Source organism: Physeter macrocephalus, chromosome 11 (genome assembly GCF_002837175.3).
Source record: "Physeter macrocephalus isolate SW-GA chromosome 11, ASM283717v5, whole genome shotgun sequence".
NCBI classification, from domain to species: Eukaryota; Metazoa; Chordata; class Mammalia; order Artiodactyla; family Physeteridae; genus Physeter; species Physeter macrocephalus.
In genome coordinates this window covers 4,232,562-4,239,720 of record NC_041224.1, presented here as the reverse complement: position 1 = coordinate 4,239,720, position 7,159 = coordinate 4,232,562, and the positions used below count along the sequence as shown (strand labels likewise).

Below are 7,159 nucleotides of genomic sequence, written 5' to 3'. Positions count from 1 at the left end.
CCCGCGGCGTGTGGGATCCTCCCGGACCGGGGCTCGAACCCGCGTCCCCCGCATCGGCAGGCGGACTCCCAACCACTGCGCCACCAGGGAAGCTCTTGTCACCCTTTAAAGTTTATATTTTAACTTATGTCAGGCAGACGGAAGAAAGATTAGATGATCTTGCTATGTTAAATGTTTTGAATGAACTATTTTTCTTGTCAATGAACATGAGCTGATTTACCATCCAGAATCTGCACCAGGTGATAGAGTCACACTTACTTGGGCCATTCTTTTCACCCGGTCCCTTGAAATGGACAGTGAAGTAGTTGCCCAAGTTCCTGTGTATAGTATGCTGCCTTGGAACATAATTTTGCATTACTCTGTCAGACACTTTCTGGGCGGCTGATACGGGTCAGGGACCACTCAGATCGATGACCTCATAGGGCCAACACCAACTTCTACCTTAATGTATATTAGGACACAGAAGTGACCGCACAACCACTGTGGACAACTTGCCTGTCCTTTATTTAGCCATTCACGATCCCAGCTACTTACCCCTCCCAGCATCACTGCCTGCATTTCCACACGCGCAGGAATGCGAAAACATGTTCCAGCTATCTCCCTCCTCCACCTCCCTCCTCCACCTGCTTGGTCAAGACTGACACACAACAGGTAGACGTTGCGGTCCGGACCAGATACTCTCTTCATCTGCAGAGAGAAGTGCTGGCTTAGGCAAAAGGCCAGGGCAGGAGAGGAGGAGCCTTACTAGTGAGAGCAGACAGGTGGAAAGCGAGCATTAAATGGGTCAGGATTTGGAGAACACTTGTCGAACTTTGAGTCACTTTCGCAAATTGGGGGCAGATGCACAGGAGAACAGGTATTTTATAAAGTTCAGCTCCCAGTGCACTTGAAGCCCCCAGTGAATGTCAGTCACTAACTGGAGCGCTGAAATGGAGGCAACATTTGGGCTAAAAAGTGTGGGATCAGTATGACGAGCAAGTAATAGTGTTAGTGACGTGACCAAGAGAGACAGCGAGAACTGGGGTGTTTCAATAACGGTGGTGTCAGTGGGCTTTGAAGCCAAACCACCTGAAGTCCACTAGCAGTATGAGTCTGTGAAGGTCACTTAATCTCTCCAAACGTTACTTTCTACGTTTGTTCAACAGGGATAATGTCTTGGAGTATCTTTGTGAGACACTAGTATGATATATTTATAAATACAGTGCCCAGAGCACAGCAAGCCCTCAGCAAATGGCAGCAATTGGTATTAGAAGTTATCAAAGAATAGGGGTCAAAACCTACGTAGGTATTTATAAGGGATTACACGCAGCTCTGACTGCCGTGGACTTCGTTCACTGCGGTACGCCAAGTACAGGCAGATCTCGTTTCTTTGTGCCTCGCTGCACTTCATAGATCATGTGTTTTCTACAAACAGAAGGTTTGTGGCAACTCTTTGTTGAGCAAGTCTGTCGGCGCCATTCTTCCAAGAGCATCTGCTCACTTCGTGTCTCTGTGTCACATTTTGGTAATCCCTTTTCATTATTATTATATTTGTTACGGTGATCTGCGGTTGGTGATCTTTGATGTTATTACTGTAATTTTTTCAGGGGGAGGCCACAAACCACACCCATATAAGAGGGTGAACTTAAGTACTGTGTGCGTTCTGACTGGCGCTCTCCCCATCTCTCTCCCTCTCATTGGGCCTCCCTGTTCCCTGAGACATAACGGTATTGAAAGTAGGCCAATTAATAACCCTACAGTGGCCTCTAAGTGTTCAAGCGAAAGGAAGAGTTGCACGTCTCTCACTTTAAATCAAAAGCTAGAAATGAAGAAGGCATGCGAGAGCCGAGAGAGGCTGAAAGCTAGGCTTCTGCACCAGTTAGCCAAGTTGTGAATGCAAAGAAGTTCTTGAAGGAAAGTAAAAGAGCTACTCCAGTGAACCCACAAATGATAAGAAAGCAAAAGAGCCTCATTACTGATAATGGAGAAGGTTTCAATGGTCTGGACAGAAGATCAAACCAGCCACATATTCTATTAGGCCAAAGCCTAATTCAGAGCAAGGCCCTAACTCACTTCAATTCTCTGAAGGTTGAGAGAGGGGAGGAGGATGCAGAAGAAAAATCGGAAGCCAGCAGAGGCTGGTCCATGAGGTTTAAGGAAAGACGCCATCTTCATAACGTAAAAGTGCCAGGTGACACAGCAAGTGCTGATGTAGAAGCTGCAGCAAGTTCTCCAGAAGGTCTAGCTAAGAGAATTCATGAAGGTGGCTACATTAAACAACAGATTTCCAATGTAGATAAAACGGCCTTCTATTGGAAGAAGATGCTATTGGACTTGCACAACTAGAAAGAAATCAGTGCCTGGCTTCAGAGCTTCAAAAGACAGGCTGACCCTCTTGTTAGGTGCTAATGCAGCTGGTGACTTTCAGCTGAAGCTAATGCTCATTTACCGTCCTGAAAATTCTATAGCCCTTAAGAATTATGCTAAATCTACTCTGCCTGTGCTCTAGCAATGGAACAACAAAACCTGGATGACAGTACATTTCTTTACAACATAGTTTACTGAATATTTCAAGCCCACTGTTGAGACCTACTGCTCAGAAAAAAAGATTCCTTTCAAAATATGACTGCTCACTGATTTTGAATTTTGAGAACTGTAATTTATATTTTCTTTTTTTTTTTTTAATTTTTTTTTGGCTGCGCCGGTTATTAGTTGTGCAGGATCTTTCGTTGCGGCGTGCGGGCTTCTCTCTAGTTGAGGCTCGTGGGCTCAGTAGTTGTGGCTCGCGGGCTTAGTTGACCCGCCACATGTGGGATCTTAGTTTCCCACCCAAGGATCTAACCTGCGTCGCCTGCATTGGAAGGCGGATTCTTAACCACTGGACCTCCAGGGAAGCCCCTATATTTTCTTTGATAATACACAGATGTTTTGAGATGAACTGATTCTAAGTAACTGAATCTAATTAAAACGGACTCTTAACCCAGAAAAAAATATATTACTGCTCACTGACAATGCACCTGGTCACCCAAGAGCTCTGAGGGAGATCTACCGTGAGATTCATGTGGTTTTCATGCCTGCTGACACAACATCTGTTCTGCAGTCCATGGATCAGGAGTCATTTTGACTTTCAAGTCTTATTATTTAAGAAATACATTTCTTGGGCTTCCCTGGTGGCGCAGTGGTTGAGAGTCCGCCTGCCGATGCAGGGGAACCGGGTTCGCGCCTCGGTCTGGGAGGATCCCACATGCCATGGAGCGGCTGGGCCCGTGAGCCATGGCCGCTGAGCCTGCGCGTCCGGAGCCTGTGCTCTGCAACGGGAGAGGCCACGACAGTGAGAGGCCCGCGTACCGCAAAAAAAAAAAAAAAAGAAAGAAAGAAATACATTTCGTAAAGCTACAGCTGCCACAGATAGTAATTCTTCTGATGGATCTGGGCAAAGTTAGTTGAAAATTTTTGGAAAGAAGACACTATCGTAGGTGCCATTAAGAACATTCATGAGTCATAGAGGTCAAAATATTAACAAACATGAGTTTGGAAGAAGTTGATTCTCATGGATGACTTTGAGGGGTTCAAGACTTCAGTAGAGGAAGTAACTGCAGGTGTCATGGAAACAGCATGAGAACTAGAATTAGAGGTGGAGCCTGAAGATGTGACTGAGTTACTGCAATTTCATGATAACACTATAATAGACTTATGGGTGAGCAAAGAACGTAGTTTCTTGAGATGCAATCTACTCCTGGGGAAGATGCTGTGAAGATGACAACAAAGGATTTAGACTGTAACATAAACTTAGTTGATAAAGCAGCTCAAGAAAGAAGTTCTGTGGGGGAAATGCTATCAAAGAGCATTGCATGCTACAGAGAAATCGTACAGAAAGGAAGAGTCCATCGATGCAGCAAACTTCATTAGTGTCTTAATATTAAGAAACTGCCACGGCCGCCCCAGTCTTCAGCAGCCACTGCCTTGCTCAGTCAGCAGCCATCAACATCGAGGCAAGACCCTCCACCAGCAAGACGGTTATGACTTGCTCAGATGATGGTTAGCATTTTTTAGCAACAAACTGTGTGTTCAACTGTTGTATACATTGTTTTTTTAGACATAATGCTATTGCACAGTTAGTAGATTACAGTAACTTTTATATGCACTGGGAAACCCCCAAAATCACGTGATGCTTTACTGCAGTAGTCGCTTTATTGCAGTGGTCTGGAAATGAAGCCACAGTATGTCCAAGTTATGCCTGTAACACATCCTAATCCCCAGATGAGGATGTGACTATGACACATCCTGATGTGTCATATGTGACTATGTTCCTGACTTGGTAAAAGAGACTTTGCAAATGTGATTTAGTTAAGGATTGCGTGATGAGGAGATTAGCTCGGGTTACCCAGGTGAGCCCAATGGAATCACAGGGCTCCTTCCGAGAAGGAGGCTGGGAGGGTCAAGAACGAGAAGGATCTGTGAAGATGGAGGCAGAGGTCAGAGTCAGGCACGAGCTACAAAATGTGGGTGGCCTCTAGAACCTGAAAAGGTAAGGAGACATTCTCTGCTGGAACTTGCAGGGAAAAAGGCAACCCTGCTGACCCCCTCTGGACTTCTGGCCTCCAGAACTATAGGATACTGTGTTAAGTCACGAAGGTTTTGGTAATTTGTTACAGCAGCAATAGCAATATACTTAGAAAGGTAAACACCTAGTTTTTAAAACTGTCTGCCCTGGATGTTTGGAAAGAAAGAAGTAGTGGGGAGTGATGTAAGGGGAAAAGAACGTTTGGTTCAGAGGCTTAAACATAAATGAAAATGCTCATTTTTAGGAAAATTATACAGACACACAACTTTAGAGCTAAAATCAGAAGATCGTGACAAAACATTCCGGTAGCATGCAGCAGTATCGCTAGGGAGAATCAAGAATTGGAACAGGACAGATAAATTTGTTTATTCGACAAATACAGTGCTTAACAGTGCCGTGCATCATTTCATAAGCCTCTTTCCTTGCTTATGAAACTCTGTGGTAAGTCCTCCTTAGCCATTGAGTTGGCCTAGAAAATTTCTAAGATCTCTGTTAGCTCTAAAGTCCTAGATTAAATCACAAATGAAAAAAACACAAGTTAACTTACTCATCACTGAGTCTCAAGCCGCTTCCATTCCTAGTCCCGGGTGAGGGGAGGGGCTGGGGGGAGGTGGGTAGGCACTTGCCTGCTATCCCTATTTCTACCACTAGATGGCGAAGCTAGCCTGGTGATGCCCAATCTAAGATCCCACACTTAAGATGGTTTACGTTCCTTGAGGTACAAAATCGAATTTATTTTAAAAGCAGGTAGGATTCATGGGAGGGAGAGAAGTCTAACTGGCTAATAATATACTAGATGGTTATCACATGGAATTGATCACATTTAGAAAACATACCTCCAGGCCACAGAGCCCAGCCGGAGGAGCTGAGGGCTGATAATGCTGTCTACAGCCAGACGATTTTTCTGGCAGGTGGTGCCAGCACACTTCCACTATGACCTCCAGCGCTGCTAAATAGTCCCCCAAATGTGCTGTAGTTCATTTCAACGGTAAGAAAAATCTTCAGCCTGTCAAATATTTCCCATGTCTATCAAATACTTAATAATTCACTTCCAAAGGGTAAGCTCTCCACTGATTCTATGCTGAAAATAAATGGCAAGGAAGTTCACTGACAATGTGCCAGTTGCTATGCAAAATATCATACCATAGGACTATCTTCAAGTTTAGTTTCAGGAATGAGACAGAGTAATGTCTGCTTGAAAAGTTTAGCAGTCGTGGGGGGAAAGGAAGATGGTAAAGTTACACCGTTGATTACTTTACAGTGACCTACAACTTCTGTTTCTCATCATAATAAAAAAATAAAACTTCCCTTTGTTTTTTAAGCTATTTTTCCAGGACCTGTATATTTCAATTTGTGCAATGGATATGCTGTGTGTAAATCAAATTTGGGGTGAATGGCACTGAGGGAGCCCCAAGGGAACCCTCTGCTGGCTCTCTCATCCACTGACATAGGAAATGCACAGCGTATGGCTCCTGACTTATTTTTTATCTTGCAAGTTGGCCTTTGAAAGCGAAGAATATCTGGAACTGTATTAGGTTTGCTACTCTTCAGGCTTTAAAGCATCTTATGATCACTGTGTTTCTAGCTAAGCAAACATCTGTTAAAGCTTGTGAAGCTTTTGAAAAAATTTTAGTTAAGCAAAGTCATAAAATAATAACGTTCATACTTAACTTTGCTGTTTCCAATCTCTCATCTCAGATTTCTCATGTGCAAAGTTAACCCAGGCGAGGTAGCTTCAGCCTCCAAAATTCTGAGTCTGATCCCGCTGTTAAAAAGCAATGTGCTTGCCTTGGATTGTTGAGCATTGGGCAGAGAAAGGTAAGTAATGAACTCAACAGGGGAAATTAACTCACATTAGCAATTGATTACTTTAACATAATATGCACATTCTATGTGCCAAGCACTAGGCTAAACAATCTCACGTTTGAAAACACGAAAAAGATTCTTAAAAGTATGCAGGTTTCCGGGCTGTCTGGAGGAAAAACAGGAAGAGTATCCACATCCAACCTCTTCTCACGTTAAATGAGCTCTTCTAGTTATTTCCTAATAAACATAAAATTCCATATGATGCTCACACACTACTTTCAAGCCTAGATGTCTTATTTGGCTGGACTTTTAACCTTCTCTCTTCTAAATTATATACCAGATCCTAAGCATAATTCTCCAAGCAGCAAAATAGGACTTTTGTAACTGTCTGTGGAGACAAATGCACTTGGGATAAAATGAGAATTTCAGAAGTGAGAAGAGTTAATAGAAGGGAAAAAAACACCTCGACAGGATATGCAGCTTCTTTCGAATCAATGACAGTGTAAAAAGGTCAGAGGAATCAGGCAGGAAGTGTTTCTACAACTTTTCAAAAACTTTTATGATAGAAAATTTCCAAAGTAGAGGGAAAGCTAGAAAGTAGAAAATTACAACCCCACATGCCCGTCATCCTGCGGCAACAATTACCGATATTTTGACAATCTTGTCTCACTCAGTTGTCTTCCCCCACCTTTTTTTTTTTCCAGAGTATTTTAAAGCAAGTCCAAGACTTTTCAATTTCATCTTCTCACTTAAAAAATGTTTTCCGCTGCTCCTTTTTTTTTTTTTTTTTTTTTTTTTTTACTGTATACT

At 43.1% G+C, this 7,159-nt stretch overlaps 1 protein-coding gene across 3 annotated transcripts in view; it reads right to left on the bottom strand.

The window, feature by feature from the left end:
* LOC102987345 (serine protease 35) overlaps positions 1 to 7,159 on the bottom strand; it is a 16,643-nt gene that overhangs the window by 8,202 nt on the left and 1,282 nt on the right. Inside the window, exon 3 of one of the 3 annotated variants that reach the window (XM_024133062.3) lies at positions 6,210 to 6,331. The exons of 1 other annotated variant lie outside the window; for it this stretch is intronic. The gene's annotated coding sequence lies outside the window, so the exon portion shown is untranslated. The remainder of the gene's footprint in view (positions 1 to 6,209; positions 6,332 to 7,159) is intronic. One more of the 3 variants, XM_007119811.4, reaches the window with a different exon arrangement.